The sequence below is a fragment of the Rhinoraja longicauda genome, chromosome 20, assembly GCF_053455715.1.
Source record: "Rhinoraja longicauda isolate Sanriku21f chromosome 20, sRhiLon1.1, whole genome shotgun sequence".
NCBI classification, from domain to species: domain Eukaryota; kingdom Metazoa; phylum Chordata; class Chondrichthyes; order Rajiformes; family Arhynchobatidae; genus Rhinoraja; species Rhinoraja longicauda.
Window position 1 is genome coordinate 22885467 of NC_135972.1, and position 16951 is coordinate 22902417.

The 16951-nt window shown below is 45.1% G+C and overlaps 1 long non-coding RNA gene across 1 annotated transcript in view; it reads left to right on the top strand.

The window, feature by feature from the left end:
- The first annotated feature begins 6988 nt into the window (after positions 1-6988).
- Positions 6989-16951, top strand: part of LOC144603415 (uncharacterized) — a 56760-nt gene continuing 46797 nt past the window's right edge. Inside the window, exons 1-2 of the long non-coding RNA XR_013548618.1 lie at positions 6989-7109; positions 7985-8049. This is a non-coding gene — a long non-coding RNA (uncharacterized LOC144603415). The remainder of the gene's footprint in view (positions 7110-7984; positions 8050-16951) is intronic.

Below are 16951 nucleotides of genomic sequence, written 5' to 3' on the forward strand. Positions count from 1 at the left end.
TGCCTTCTGAGGCAGAGAATTCCACACCTTCACCACCCTCTGACTGAAAAAGTTCTTCCTCATCTCCGTTCTAAATGGCCTACCCCTTATTCTCAAACTGTGGCCCCTTGTTCTGGACTCCCCCAACATTGGGAACATGTTATCTGCCTCTAATGTGTCCAATCCCCTAATTATCTTATATGTTTCAATAAGATCCCCCCTCATCCTTCTAAATTCCAGTGTATACAAGCCCAATCGCTCCAGCCTTTCAACATACGACAGTCCCGCCATTCCGGGAATTAATCTAGTGAACCTACGCTGCACGCCCTCCATACACTAGCACTATCTTACACACTAGGGACAATTTACAATTTGTAATCAAAACCTACAAAGCTGCACGTCTTTGGAGTGTGGGAGGGAACCGGAGCACCCGGAGAAAACCCACGCAGTCACATGGAGAACGTACAAACTCTGTAGCTGTTTAAAATCCTGAGGCACGACGTGCAGAGTGATAAAGGAAGACGCAAAAGGGATCGAATTCGCAGAATCAATCCAAATTTCTTGATCATTATGTGTGTCAGTGGTTATGGGGAGAAGGCAGGAGAATGGGGTTAGGAGGGAGTGATAGATCAACCACGATTGAATGGTGGAGTAGACTTGATGGGCCGAATGGTCTAATTCCATTCCTATCACTTATGGTCATGATCAAACCCTCAACAGAATCAATTATGTGTTATTTCTTGGGAACAATAATCACTCATTTAAACTTACGACATATTTTTAATGCATCTCACACTGAAAGTTAGAGAGGCCTGTACCTTTGGGAGAAGGTGGAGAGGGTGGCATACGTTTGGCTTTTTTTTAGTTTAGTTTATTGTCACGTGTACCGAGGTACAGTGAGAAGCTTTTTGTTGCGTGCTATCCAGTCAGCGGAAAGATTATACATGATTACAATCGAGCTGTCCACAGTGTACAGACACGGGATAAAGGAAACAATGTTTAGCGCAAGGTAAAGTCCAGTAAAGTCCGATTAAAGATAGACCGAGGGTCTACAATTAGGTAGAGGGGAGCTCTCTAGGGAGGGCCATTCTCTAGTTGGTGATCGGATGGTTCCGTTGCCTGATAACAGCCGTGGGAAAACTGTCCCTGAATCTGGAGGTGTGCGTATTCACACTTTTGTACCTCTTGCCTGATAGGAGAGGGGAGAAGTGGGCGTGACCAGGGGGAGATTCTTCCTTGGTTATGCTGGTGGCCTTGCCAAGGCAGCATGAAGTGTAGATGGAGTCAATGGAAGGGAGGTTGGTTTGCATGATGGTCTGGGCTGTGTCCACAATTCTCTGTGTCTTGCTGATTTTAAATGTCACTGCTGTTATTTCAGCACTGTTGATAGCTCTGCAGTACGTTGAGCCTTGCTCATAAGTTCATAAGTCATAGGAGCAGGATGAGGCCATTCAGCCCATCAAGTCTTCTCTGCCATTCAGCCATCACATCCGTGCTGACCATCAAGTGATCAATGGTCAGCAGGGACTCAGCGGGCCAAAGAGCCTGCTCATGTTCATAAGTTATAGGAGCAGAATTAGGCCATTTGGCCCATCGTCTATTCTGTCCTTCACTCATGGCTGGTCTATCCTTCCCTCTCAACCCCATTCTCCTGCCTTCTTCCCATAACCCCTGACACCCTTACTAATCAAGAGTCTGTCTATCTCTGCCTTAAAAATACCCACTGACGGCCTCCACAGCCGTATCTGCCAATGAATTCCACAAATTCACCACCCTCTGGCTAAAGAAATTCCTCCTAATCTTTCTAAAAGTTACGTCCTTTTATTCTGAGGCTATGGCCTCTGGTCCTACACTCTCCCACTAGTGGAAACATCCTCTCCACATCCACTCTATCCAGGCCTTTCATATTCGGTAACTTTCAATGAAGTCCCCCTAATCCTTCCAAACTCCAGCGAGGACAGGCCCAGAGCCATCAAATGCTCATCGTATGTCAACCCAATCATTCCTGGGATCATTCTCGTCTTGTGCTCAAATAGCCAGGAGCTCTGCTCTGCTGCACTTCTTCCAGACACGGAGTTTAGAACACGGCGTTTTTATCCGAGAAGAAGTCCCACTAAAAATAATAATAAGGGAAAACTGCGATGAGCTTTGCAACCAGTAAAATAAACCAACTTCACTTCCCTGTATGAAAGATGGGAGCACAATGTGTTTCACCATTTCATTATTCTGAGCTTTCACTCTCCTGCAATAGAGTGAATAAGTCAACATTGACTTTGTGCAAAGACCTCAGCTGCAGACACCTGCCACTGCCTCGCCGAGGACTGGTGTCCCTTTTAATCCTGCCCTTGCTGTGTTCATTTCATGGAACACTAGACTCTTTCTTCAGTGTTCATTGCAATTATTCTGGTACTGCATTTTGGTTTAGTTTAGTTTAGTTTCGTTTAGCTTTAGTTTAGTTGAGTTTAGAGATACAGCACGGAAACAGGCCCTTCGGCCCAACAAGTCCGCACTGACCAGGCATCCCCGCACACTAACACCATCCTACACGCACTCGGGACTATTTACAATTGTACCGAAGCCAATTAGCCTACAAACCTGTACGTCTTTGGAGTGTGGGAGGAAACCGGAGATCCCGGAGAAAACCCACGTAGGTCACGGGGAGAACGTACAAACTCCATACAGACAAGCGCTCGCAGTTAGGATTGAACCGGGTCTCTGACGCTTTAAGGCAGCAACTCTACCACTGCCCCTGGTGTTGAGACAACAACCCTTCTCTCAATGTAAGCAAGACAAAGGAGATAGTGATGGACTTCAGGAAGTTAATCGGTACACATATCCCGGTTTGCATTGATGGCGCCAAAGCAGAGATGGTTGAAAGCTTCAAATTCCTAGGAGTAAATATCGCCAACAACTTCTCCTGGGCACATCAACGCCAAGAAAGCACATCAACGCCTCTACTTTCTCAGAAGGCTTAGGAAGTTCAGCACTTCCCCAACAACTCTCACTAATTTCTACAGATGCGCTGTAGAAAGCATTTTATTGGGATGTACCACAGCATGGTTTGGGAACATCCAAGACTGCAAGAAATTGCAGAAAATTGTGGACGCAGCCCAGACCATCACACAAACCAACCTCCCTTCAATTTACTCCATTTGCACTTTACGCTGCCTCGGCAAGGCCAGCAGCATAATCAAGGACGAGTTGCACCCTGGCCACCCCCTCTTTTCCCCTCTCCCATCGGTCAAAATGTATCAAAGTGTGAAAACGCACATCTCCAGAATCAGGGGTAGTTTCTTCCCAGCTGTTATCAGGCAACTGAACCATCTTGCCAAAAACTAGAGAGCAGTCCTGAACTGCAATCTACCTCATTGGAGACTCTTGGACTATCTTTGATAGGACTTTACTGCCGTGATCTTGCACGAAACATTATTAACATTATTCCCTTTATCCTGTATCTGTCCACTGTGGAAACTCAATTGTAATCAGGTATTGTCTTTCCGCTGACTGGTTAGCACGCAACAAAAGCTTTTCACATCACAATAAACTAAACACAATACCACAGTGGGGTTTGACTATAGAGTGAGGGAATTAAAGAAATGGCTGTAAATATAAATAAAACACTCAAAATAAGAAGAAACAAATCTACTGCAGATTGTGGTCTACAAAAAATGACACAACAAAAAAGTGCTGGAGTAACTCAGCGGGTCAGGCAGCATTCCTGGAGAACATGGATGGGTGACATTTCGGGTCCGAATCTTTCTTCCTGTAGAAACAAGGAACTGCAGATGCTGGTTGACCAAAGAAGACACAAAGTGCTGGAGTAACTTAGCAGGGTCAGGCAGCATCCCTGGAGAACATGAATAGGTAACGTTTCATGTCTGGACTCTTCTTCAGATTCAAAATGTGATGCACAAGCAAAACGTTCTGATCATCTGATATAATTTTGTTGGTCTAAACTGTCATGATTTCATTAAGATTTTAAAGGGAAATTCATGAACTGTCCATTATATCTTCCCCAACTACTGTTTTGCAATCAACGCCATTGCTCCTTAATCAATATATGTAGTCAGACAGTGAATCAAGTTATTGGAAGAGCTTAGTAATGTCCAAAGTAATTAGGACATAATTAAGCTGCTGTTTGGCCATTGGTCTTGGGAGATAGCTTAATTGTATTGGCAGGTCTAATAGAATGCTTAGCGGTTAATGATGTCCCTGAATAATTAAACGTGTTACTGGGAGAATGTCATTGCAGTTCATTAGATCCTTGTCAATCTTTTTACATTTAAACCATTTGTCCATAAATCCTTGAGCACTGTCATATGGAGATTCTCTGCCGTGCTCAAGACAAAGTCAAAAATGTTAATACAATCAGTACCACAGTCATTCCCCACTTGAGTAGATTAGATTAGTTTATGGATGCAAAACTCAGTGGGTCAGGCAGCATCTCTGGAGAAAATGAATAGGTGACATTTCGGGTCGGAACCCTTCTTTAGTTTATTGTCACGTGTACCGACCGAGGTGCAGTGAAAGGCTGTTTTGTTGCGAGCTAACCAGTCAGCAAAGAATATACATGATTACAATCAAGTCCACGGTTTACAGATGCATGATAAAGGGAATAACGTTTAATGCAAGATAAGATCCAGTAAAGTCTGATTAAAGATTGTCCGAGGATCTTCAATGAGGGGAACAGTAGCTGGGATTCAGTCGGAAGAAGTGTCACCTATCCATTTCTCCGGAGATGCTGACTGACCCGCTGAGTTACTCCAGCACTTTGTGTTTATCCACCTATCACATGCCAGGCGGAGTCCCACTCCAGCTCTCATCTCCAGCTTTCTACAACCCCCCTCCCAATTGCAATCAGTCTAAAGAAGGGACCGGACCCTAAACATTGCCTACCCATCCACTCCATAAATGCTGCACGACCCACTCCGTTGCTCCATCACTTTGTGTTGTGCTCAAGATTCCAGCATTTGCAGTTCCTTGTGTTCCGCACTTTAACTTTCAGGGTACATTGCAGCAACTGTAGGGCGGCACGGTGGTGCAGCTGGTAGAGCCATTGCCTCACAGCGCCCAAGACCTGGGTTCAATCCTGACTACGGCTTCTGTCTGTGTGGAGTTTGCACGTTCTACCCGTGACCATGTGAGTTTCCTCCTGGTGGTCTGATTCCCTGCAACATTCCAAAGGTGTGCAGTATGAAGGTCAATAGGCCTCTGTGAATTACCCCCTGGTGTGTAGGGAATGGATGAGAAAGTGAGATAACACAGAACTGATGAGAGCGGGTCGGCGTGGATTCGGCGGGCCGAAGGGCCTGGTTCCATGTGTCGGAAGGAACTGCAGATGCTGGTTTACACCAAAAGTAGACACAAAATGCTGGACTAACTCAACGGGACAGGCAACATCTCTGGATTGAAGGAATGAGGGCGTGCAGCGTAGGTTTACTAGGTTAATTCCCGGAATGGCGGGACTGTCATATGTTGAAAGACTGGAGCGACTAGGCATGTATACACTGGAATTTAGAAGGATGATCTTATCGAAACATATAAGATTATTAAGGGGTTGGACACGTTAGAGGCAGGAAACATGTTCCCAATGTTGGGGGAGTCCAGAACCAGGGGCCACAGTTTAAGAATAAAGGGTAGGCCATTTAGAACGGAGATGAGGAAAAACTTTTTCAGTCAGAGAGTTGTAAATCTGTGGAATTCTCTGCCTCAGAAGGCAGTGGAGGCCAGTTCTCTGAATGCATTCAAGAGAGAGCTAGATAGAGCTCAAGGATAGCGGAGTCAGGGGGTATGGGGAGAAGGCAGGAATGGGGTACTGATTGAGAACATTGAATGGTGGTGCTGGCTCGAGGAGCCGAATGGCCTACTCCTGCACCTATTGTCTATTGTCTATTGAATGGGTGATGTTTTGGGTCGAGACCCTTCTTCAGGCTCCTGGCCTGTTTCCATGTTGTATCTCTAAAAAAAAGGCCCCTTTCTGAAGGTCATTATTGACTCTGCTACCCCTTACTCCACAGGTAGAATGTTCCATTTATGATTCAGGTGTGATTTAAATGCTTAAAATCTAATCATTAAATAACATCATGAAGATATTTTCACTGACAAGTGATCGCAATGAAAAGATTTGTCATGTAGTTTATTCTCAATACAGACATGGTGTACTTTTCCATGCAGGGTGAATTAAAGAATTTATCATTTTCGCATCAAACTCAAGCAAATCTAGAGATAGTCAGGCACAAGATGCATTTTCACCATGGAGGTGGTGATGGAATGTGGGTTTGGGAACAGTGTGGATAGATTGTTATCTCACCTTTGGTATTTCTGGGGTAATTTTCCATTTTGTTTTGAGACGGGCTCGGTCAGACAAGGTCCTGGCCTTTTCTCGCCCCCAGCTCTTCACCCCCCCTCCCCACCCCCTACTTTCAGTCTGAAGAAGAGTCCCGACCCAAAACGCCAATCATCCTTTTTCTCCAGAGACTCTGCCTGACCCATTGAGTTACTCCAGCGCTTTGCGTCTATCTAGGTCGGACAGAAATTCACTCCTGCATTGACTTTAGACTTTAAAGATATAGCACGGAAACAGTCCCTTTGCGATCACCCCGTACACCAGCACCATCCTGCACACTCGGGCCAATTTACAATTTTATCAAAGCCAATTAACCTACAAACCTGTACGTCGTTGGAACGTGGGAGGAAACCCACGTGGTCACAGAGAGGATGTACAAACTCCGTACAGACAGCACCCGCAGTCATGATCGAACCTGGGTCTCTGGCGCTGTAAGGCAGTAACTCTACCTCTATGCCACACTTGCATCTACAGTTGCTAGGATCTACACTTAAAAATTATCTTGCAAGCTCTTAATCACAAAGGCATAGAATGCTACGTAGAAAGTGAAAGTAAATGGGATTAGTATTTATGGATACATAACTCAAACAGGTTCCATTTTTACAGATGCTGATTAGTCAATTTCGTCCATAGGTCAGAAAATATACAAAATGACTGGCCATGTTAAGCATACCTCCACAGCAATGTAATGAATGGAATCTAAAGCACGTAAGACTGATAAGAAAATAACAACTTTAAGTGAAGGGAGACAAAGGAAACTAGTTCTGCTCTTCATCGGACAAAGGTATGTATGTATGTTGGTCAGACTTTTTAATGCAATCATTTTATAGGAGCTTGTTCATATGTGTGAGTGTCCATAACGTGGGCGTTCGTAGCCCAGAGGCAGCCTGTACTTGATGGTCAGCATAGATGGGCCAAAGGGCCTGTTGCTGAGCTTTTTGATTCTCTATCACAGATTTTACTGCCTTATCAAGTTGGTCACTAGGTGAAAAGCAAAATATAACGTGACATTGAATATCATCTTGAAATTTTGTCAGAGCTACTGTCAACAGCACAGTGGCGCACCAGTCGAGTCACTGCCTCACAGCGTCAGAGGCCCGTGTTCGATCCTGACTATGGGTGATGTCTGTACGGAGTTCGTACGTTCTCCCTGTGACCGCGTGGGTTTTCTTTAGGTGCTCCCACACTCCAAAGACATACAGGTTTATATGCTAATTGGCATCGGTAAGCTGTAAAATTGTCCCCAGTGTGTGTAGGTTAGTGTTAGTGTACAGGGTGATCGCTGATTGGTGTGCATCCAGTGGGCTGAAGGGCCTGTTTACATGCCATATCTCTAAAGTCTGAAGTCTGAAGTCGAAAGTCTATTCATTATTTAGAATCGGTACTGAGATCCTCTTTATAGAAAATCCACCTCTTTTTTCCCCACAGTGGTCATGTGTGAAGATAATTAAGTTTCAGAATTAACAGTGGGTGTTTCTGATATACTTTCTGAACAAAAGCTGTGGGAAGAAGCTTTCAATTTGCCTCCATTTCCCAATAGCACGCGAGGCTGCTGGCTGGTTTCCACATAGTGGAAGATAATATCTGATCAGTGAACAAAATATTTATACCTGATGTGCCAACAGGTTAAACAATAGTATTTTCCATTTTACCTCACAGTGCCTGAGATACAATGGCCAGGAGATAATGAAGGTAGACAGCTTCACAATGGGGGCAGATGACAGGTATGTCCTTCATGACCTCACATGTTTAAAATATTACAGATTGCACCATTAAGTTTAGTTTTTTATTATTGTCACCTGTACCGAGGTGGGGCGAATATCTTTTTGTTGCGTGCTATCCAGTTAAAAAAAAAGACCAAACATGATAACAATTAGTTTGTGTAGGAAGGAACTGCAGATGCTGGTTTACACCAAAGATAGACACAAAATGCTGGAATAATTCAGCGGGTCAGGCAGCATCTCTGGAGAGGAGGAATAGGTGACGTTTTCGGGTCGAGATCTTTCTTCAGACAGCGTCAGGGAAACGAGAGGTACGGAAAGGTACAGAACAAATCAGAGCCATCACCGATGACCCAGGAAGGGTGGAGCCCACAATGGTCCATTGTGGGCTGTGGAAGAGGTGATAATGAAGGTAAACATTTGAAGACATTTGGACAGGTAGTTGAGGCAGGTACTATAACAACATTTGGACAAGTGCATGGATAGGAAATCCATGAGAGGGATATGGGCCAAACATGGGCAGGTGGGATTAGCGTACATGGGACATCTTGGTCGGCATAGGATTGTTGGGCCGAAGGGCCTGTTTCCGTGCTGTGTGACTTTCTGACTCTCTGACTCTATATCTTTGCTTCCACAAATGCTGCCTGATCCACTGCATTCCTCCAGTCTGTTTCCTGTCAGAAGATTATAATGAGTTGGCCGATTCAATCTGAGTCATTTTACACCCTTGTGTTTAAAAAAAATGAGGTGAGAATTTATTTTATAGTTCAAGCAGGAATACATTCTGACTGCATTGCTTTCCTGTCTGAACATGTACCATGCAAGGACACTGTCCTTCCGTTCCATTCACATGCCTGCCTTGATATTTACAAAACACATGTAGGGATTTAGCATCAGCTTATTTTCTACTTCAGTTTGGCTCAGAGTAGAGAGGCAGTGCGGAAACAGGCCCTTTGGCACACTGAGTCTGTGCTGACCAATGATCATCCCGTACACAGCCCACATGCGAGGAGGGCAATTTACAGAAGCCAATTAACCTACAAATCTGCAGGTCTCTGGGATGCGGGCGGAAGCCAGAGCACACGGTGGAAACGCGATGGGCCGAATGGCCTACTTCTGCTCCTATGACTTATGGATTTATGAAACCCACGCGGCCACAGGGAGAATGTACAAATTCCATACAGACAGCACCCGTAGTCAGGATCGAATCCTGGCCTCTCAGTCATGTGAGGCAGCAACTCTACCGCTGCGCCACCGTGCCGGCCCCACCCATTGTTCCGTTGCCAGTACATATGACCCTTCTTCAGACTAAGAGACAGAAGAGAGGGAAATAGAGGTATGAAAATGGTACAGAACAAATTAGAGCCGTCACTGATCTTAGAGATGCCGCCTGACCCGCTGAGTTACTCCAACACTTTGCGTCCTTTAGAGTAGACCAGCGTCTGGGGCTCCTTGTTTCTACTCTTGACTCAATTGTATCTGAAGTTGGGACAAAGCTTTTTCCATTGCTAAATTTGTAACTGCACCTGTCTGAAAAGATGTGAAATGAACTCCAAATTTTAACACCTCATTCTTTTCCCTTTCCTTTAAGGGAAACACTGCATAATTCCCTCCTGAACCGAAAGCTGCTTCCTAATTAGGTGTGGGTCTAAGGTAGGGGAATCGAAAGCCGGAGGTTTATGGTGAGGGTGGAAGGGTGGGGGGGGGGGGGGGGGGGGGTGGGGTAGATTTAATAGGAACCGGAGTGGTAACTTTTTCACACAAAGGGTGATGGGTGTATGGAATGAGCTGCCGGAGGAGGTAGTTGAGGCAGGTACTATCGCAATGTTTAAGAAATATTTAGACAGGTACATGGATAGGACAGGTTTAGTGGGATATGGGCCAAATGCAGACAGGTGGGACTAGTGCAGATGGGACATGTTGGCCGGAGTGGGCAAGGTGGGCCAAAGGGCCTGTTTCCACGCCGTAGGACTCTTTACTTACAAAGGCCAGCAACTCGGCTAGTGTTAATCACACATCGTAATGTTCATGCAGTCTTAACCTTTTGATAAAGGTTCTCTGTACATAACAAAAGAAATGTTAACTTGCTTATTAATTATAACTTTGCAACTGAAATACTCAAATAGGCCATAAGACGTAGGGACAGAATTGGGCCATTCGGCCCATCAAGTCTATTCCGCCATCCGATCATGGCTGATCTATTTTTCCGTCTCCACCCCATTCTCCTGCCTTCTCCCCGTAACCTTTGACATCTTTCCTAATCAAGAACCTATCAATCTCCACTTTAAATAACCAATATCTTGGCCTCCACTGCTGTCTGTAGCAATGAATTCCACAGTTTCACCACCCTCTGACTAAAGAAATCCTTCCTCACACGTTGCAGTCATTTCCAGGAAGCCATTTGGCACTAGCAATTGGAAATATTAACCTAAAACAATAGACTGGACTTACTCTCCTTAATGTGTAAAGACTTTAGATGTGAATATAATGTTCATGCCATTGTTGCTTTGGTCATGCATTTAATTCAAGGAAGCAGCTGAAATAATATTTTGCAGCACCAAGTTAGACGGGCAACTGTTTAACTTGAATAAATTATACACAGTGAACTGGAGTGAACTCAGGGCACAGAAAATGTCTCGGATAAAGTATTAAACCTCAGCCCACCTGCTGGCTCAGGTGGATTTACAACTCCCTCGGCAAGATTTCAACAGTGGACCGAGGGATTCCCTGTATCCAACCTCTGGGCAGATTTGCCCAGAAACTGGATTTCACCCTTCTGTGTCTAGTTTACCTCTAAATATAGCATGAGTGCTGGCAGCCAATTGGATTCACTGCAAAAATTCTTTAAACTGGGCAAATCTCCATTAAAAGTGGAATCCAGCGTTGAAATAAGCCAGGGTGGTTCTGTCAGGAGTAGCAGGAAGACCTCACGGTTGCTGTGACCGGGTGCTCGATCCAACAAGGCCTGCTGGACCTCCCCGCCCGGCTCTCCATTTGAGCTCCTCTATCCATTCCAGTTCAGCTTGGTTTATTGTCACGATACGATACGATACGATACGATATGATACGATACGATACGATACGATACGATACGGTACGGTACGGTACGGTACGGTACGGTACGGTACGGTACGGTACGGTACGATACGATACGATACGATACGATACGATACGATAGAACAGAACTTTATTCATCCCAGGAGGGAAATTGATCTCCCAACAGTCATAAAAACACAAAATGCATGAAATGTGAAATTAAAGTGATGAGTGGAAAGGATTGGGGATGTGCAAATATTGGGGTGCGTGAGGGGGAGGGGGGGGGGAGGGGTCAGTCTACCCCATGACAGAAGGGGGAGGAGTTGTACAGTTTGATAGCCACATGGAAGAAGGATCTCCTGTGGCGTTGCGTCCTGCGTTTTGGTGGAACCAGTCTGTTGCTGAAGGTGCTCCTCAGGTTGATCAGTGTGTCACGGAGGGGCTGAGCTGTATCGTTCAGGATGCTCCGCAGTTTGAGGAGCATCCTCAGCCGGTCACATGTACAGTGAAAAGCTTTTTGTTGCGTGCTAAACAGCCAGCGGGAAGACAATACATGATTACCCGAGCCTTCCACAGTGTACAGATACATGATAAGGGAATAACGTTTAGTGTGCTGTTGGAGTAGAGATTTAAAAGTGTGGGGCATTTGTAATATGTGATTGTAGACCTGCTTCTATGGCGAGCCTGCAAATAGTCGCCTGGCTTGGGCGCCATCTTGGAAGCCATCCCCCTGCTGCCATTGATGTCCTGGGCTTCCTCCCCTGCCAGAGCGAGGCCTCGCACAAACTGGGAGATGTCACCGAGCCAGCCCTTGGTTGTCCTCCGCGGCCGGACGCACTAAATCCCGGTGAGAGTCATCCTCAACTGGGCTCCATCCTATTAGCGACCCCACACCATAGCAGAGTGAAGGAAGCTTCACATTACTGGCCTCCCAGCCTCAGGAAGGATGTTATTAAGTTGGACAAGGGGCAGAAGAGATTTACCAGGACGTTATCTGGATTTACGGGCTTGAGTTTAGTTTAGTTTAGTTTAGTTTAGTTTAGTTTGGTTTGGTTTGGTTTGGTTTGGTTTGGTTTGGTTTGGTTTGGTTTGGATTGGTTTGGTTTGGTTTGGTTTGGTTTGGTTTGGTTTAGTTTGGTTTGGCTTGGTTCAGTTTAGTTTAGTTTAGTTTCGTTTGGTTTGGTTTGGTTTGGTTTGGCTTGGCTTGGTTTGGTTTAGTTTAGTTTGGTTTGGTTTGGTTTGGTTTAGTTTAGTTTAGTTTAGTTTAGTTTAGTTTAGTTTAGTTTAGTTTAGTTTAGTTTAGTTTAGTTTAGTTTAGTTTAGTTTAGTTTAGTTTAGTTTAGTTTAGTTTAGTTTAGTGAAGAAGTGCAGAAACAGCCTTTTGGCCCACTGAGTCTGTTGCAACCAGTGATTCCTGTACACTAACACTATTCAACACACTAGGGACCATTGACAGTCTTTACCGAAGCCAATTAACCCACCAAACCTGCACGTCTTTGTAGTGTGGGTGAAAACCAGAGCACCCGGAGAAAACCCACTCGGTCACGGGGAGAATGGACAGGCTCCATGCAGACAGCACCCAGAGTCAGGATTGAACTGCTGTAATTCTGTTGCGTGCTATCCAAACAGCGGAAAGACTATATATAATTACAATCAAGCCGTCCACGGTGTAAAGATACAGGATAAAGGGAATACGTTTAGTGCAAGATAAAGTCCAGTAAAGTCCAATTAAAAAGAGTCCGAGGGTCTCCAATGAGGTAGATTGTAGGTCAGGACCGCCCTCTAGTTGGTGATAGAATGGTTCACTTCCCTGATAACAGCTGGGAAGAAACTCTCCTTAAAGGGAATGGTAAAAGGAGTAAAAAAAAAGGGAAAGAATAACCCAAAGTTGCAAACATATAGGAAAACTGTTGTTAAGCTGGAAAGGGTGCAGAGAAGATTTATGAGGATGTTGCCAGGACTCTAAGGCTTGAGCTACATGGAAAGATTGAGCAGGCTATGACTTTATGCCTCTTGAGCAGGACGAGCTAGGGAGCATTTCAAAGCTAAAAGAACTGCAGATGTTGGAAAACTGAGATGCAAGAGTATATTCTCTTAAAATGTAGATACAAGGAACTGCAGATGCTGGTTTACACAAAAAAAAGCGGTGTAATTCGGTGAGTCAAGCGACATCTCGGAAAAACATGAATGGGTGACATTCTGGGTCGGGACCCTTCTTCAGACTGATTTATCTCACAGTTCCAGACCATCTGAGACCTCGAGGGACCTCCCTGTGATTGCGTGCGTTCCCCCCAGCAGCTCCAGCTCCCTTCTACACGACAAAAGTAGTGCAGGTTGATAGATTCATTGGCTTCTGTAAATTGCCCCTAGTGTACCTGCACATCAGAAGAACTTTGGGGAGGAAAGTTGATGGGGACGCGAGAGAATAAAGAGATTTGTACAGACGGGTGCGTGATGGCTAGCACGAACGGGAAGCGCTGAAGGGCCACTTTCTGTGTTCTATGGGATTTTTGCTACAAAGTTCTCCTCCTGATTCCACGCTCTAGTTTCGGGTCATTCAAAACCTAGTTTAGTTTAGTTTAGTTTAGTTTAGTTTAGTTTAGTTTAGTTTAGTTTAGTTTAGTTTAGTTTAGTTTAGTTTAGTTTAGTTTAGTTTAGTTTAGTTTAGTTTAGAAATAAACTCCCACTCACCAAGCCCGCTCCAACTAACCCCGTACACTAGATTTAGACTTACTTAGATTTAGACATAGCGCATATATAGGCCCTTCGGCCCACCGAGACCACACCGACCAATAATCACCCGTACAATAGTTCTATCCTGTACTCTAGGGATAATTTACAGAAGCCAATCAACCAACAAACCTGTACGTCTTTGGAGTGTGGGAGGAAATCAGAGCACCCTGAGAAAACCCACGTGGTCAAAGGGGGAACGTGCAAACTCCATACAGGTGGCACCTGTAGCCAGGATCGAACCCGGGTCTCTGGCGCTGTAAGGCAGTAACTGTGCCAGCTCGTTCTCTCGGTCACCAGTTTTTGCAGCCGAATTCTTAGCGAGTTCTTCGTGTTTGTAGAGCAAACCTGCCCTTTCAAAGAATTTGGATTTGCAGTGTGAAGGTGTTCTCCAGATCTCCTGCTGTCGTTCAGTAGGTGTTAAGCCGGCTGCCGAGAGAAATGGCTGCTTATTCCTTTTTCCTCTGGATTCATGCCAAAGTTACGCTGGAAAAGTGATGAATACCCCGTGGAGATTTCAGCTTGTGATTTTAACGCATCCTCTCTCCCAGGGCATTTAACCCTTTCTGCTTTCATCCAATGAGTGTATGCCACAGGAGCAGAAGTAGACCATTCAGCCCATCATCATCATTGGTCCAAAAACGTAGACCATTCAGCCCATCATCATCATCATCATCATCATCATCATCATCAAAGAAGTAGACCATTCAGCCCATCATCATCATTGGTCCAAAAACGCTCACCAAATCCACCCAAAACTTCATCCTCAACATTGATGGTCTCCCAGTATCCACCTCACCTCACATCCGGAATCTTGGAATCATCCTTGATCAAACCCTCTCCTTCGACAAACACATCAAACACATCACAAAGACAGCCTTCTTCCACCTCAAAAACATTGCCCGTCTCCGTCCATCCCTCTCCTCCACAGCTGCAGAAACCCTCATCCACGCCTTCATCACCTCCCGTCTGGACTACTGCAACAGCCTCCTCTATGGCGCACCCTCAAAAATCATCAATAAACTTCAATACATTCAAAACTCCGCTGCCCGTCTACTCACACACACCTCGATCCGTGACCATATCACCCCCGTACTTTATAAACTCCACTGGCTCCCCATCCCCCAGAGAATCCAGTACAAAATCCTCCTCATAACCTACAAAGCCCTCCATAACCTGGCCCCATCCTACCTGACCGACCTCCTCCACAGGCACACTCCCACCTGCACCCTCCGCTCTGCCGCTGCCAATCTCCTATCCCCCCACATCCGGACCAAACTCAGATCCTGGGGGGACAGGGCTTTCTCCATCGCTGCTCCCACCCTATGGAACTCACTACCCCAAACCGTTAGAGACTCCTCCACACTCACCACATTCAAAACATCGCTGAAGTCTCACCTGTTCAGTACTGCCTTCAACCACTGAAGGTCACCTCACCTTCTGTCTCCTTTCTCTGTTCATTTATTTATTTACTTATTTATCTATTTATTCATTTCCCTATGTTCTCAAAATCTCTGTAAAGCGTCTTTGAGTATATGAAAAGCGCTATATAAATAAAATGCATTATTATTATTATTATCGCGTCTGTGCCATTCGATCATGCATTATGAGAGCTCCAAGTCCTTCCTGATAGGCAATGGAATGTAAAGGGACTATTCATAAGTCATAGGAACAGAATTAGGCCATTTGGCCCATTGAGTCTACTCTGCCATTAAATCATGGCTGATCTATCTTTCCCTCTCAACCCCATTCTCCTGCCTCCTCCCCATAACCCTTGACACCCGTACTAATCAAGTACCTGTCAGTCTTTAAAAATACCCAAGGACTTGGCCTCCACATCCGTCTGTGGCAATGAATTCCACAGATTCACCAACCTTTGGTTAAAGAAATTGCTCCTCATCTCCATGCTAGGTCAGACCTGGAGGAAATGTAGAGGAGGCGGCACAGTGGAGCAGCGGTAGAGCTGCTGCCTCAGATCGCCAGAGACCTAGGTTCGATGCTGACTACGGGTGCTGCCTGTACAGAGTTTATACACTCTCCCTGTGACCATGTGGGTTTTCTCCGAATGCTTTGGTTTCCTCCCACACTCTAAAGACGTAGAGGTTTGAAGGTTAATTGGCATTGGAGAGATTGTAAACTGTCCAGCACTTTGTGTCTTTTTATTTATATTTCAACTCTGCTGTCCATAACCAAACTTGCGTCAACTCTGTAGTTATTGAGCCCATGTTGGCCCTTGCCCCAACCCTACAATTACACAGTTTGCTCCAACTTTCCCCATAGTGTTTAGGGAGATTGACAGTGGGGCCTTGAATATATCTCCATACTGTAATTTCTTCATTGAACACTGAAAATACTTTTTGCCACCGTGTTTGTTGAATGGAAATGCAAAAACCATAAAGGGATGCTTTGTACCAAGCCCAGTGGACAGTTCAACGTATCAAACCACTCAAATCCATATTCACTTCATATTAAACTTGCTTTTCATCATTCTAATATAGAAGCTGACACACGTCAGAGGTTATTAATTAAAAACGGACAGGATTTATAATTGTTTATCTTCAAGTCATCTGAGGAAACATCAAAGTCAAGTAGATTTTTCAAAGCAGAGGCCTTGTTCACACTGTTCATTTCACATGCACAAATCTGTTTGCTGGTCTCAGATCAGTGACAAATGTTTTCATTCACAGAGCCAATTGATTTTTTGAGTCACTGGGTTACAAAGATGTGTGATCATGTTGTCAGAGGTCGTATTAGGGCAGCACGGTGGCGCAGCGGTAGAGCTGCTGCCTTACAGCGCTTGCAGCTCCAAGGACCCGGGTTCGATCCCGACTGTCGGTACGGAGTTTGTACGTTCTCCCCATGACCTGTGTGGGTTTTCTCCGAGATCTTTGGTTTCCTCCCACACTCCAAAGACTTACAGGTATGTAGGTTAATTGGCTTGGTCGAAGTGTAAATTATCCCTAGCATGTGTAGGATAGTGCTAATATGCGGGAATCGCTGGTCGGCGTGGACCCGGTGGGCCAAACGGCCTGTTTCCGTGCTGTATCTCTAAACTAAACTAAACTAAACTAAATAACTTTTTCTGTGCCACATGCATGGAATGGCTCACGTGGTAATGAAAAGCGAACATTGCCAGATT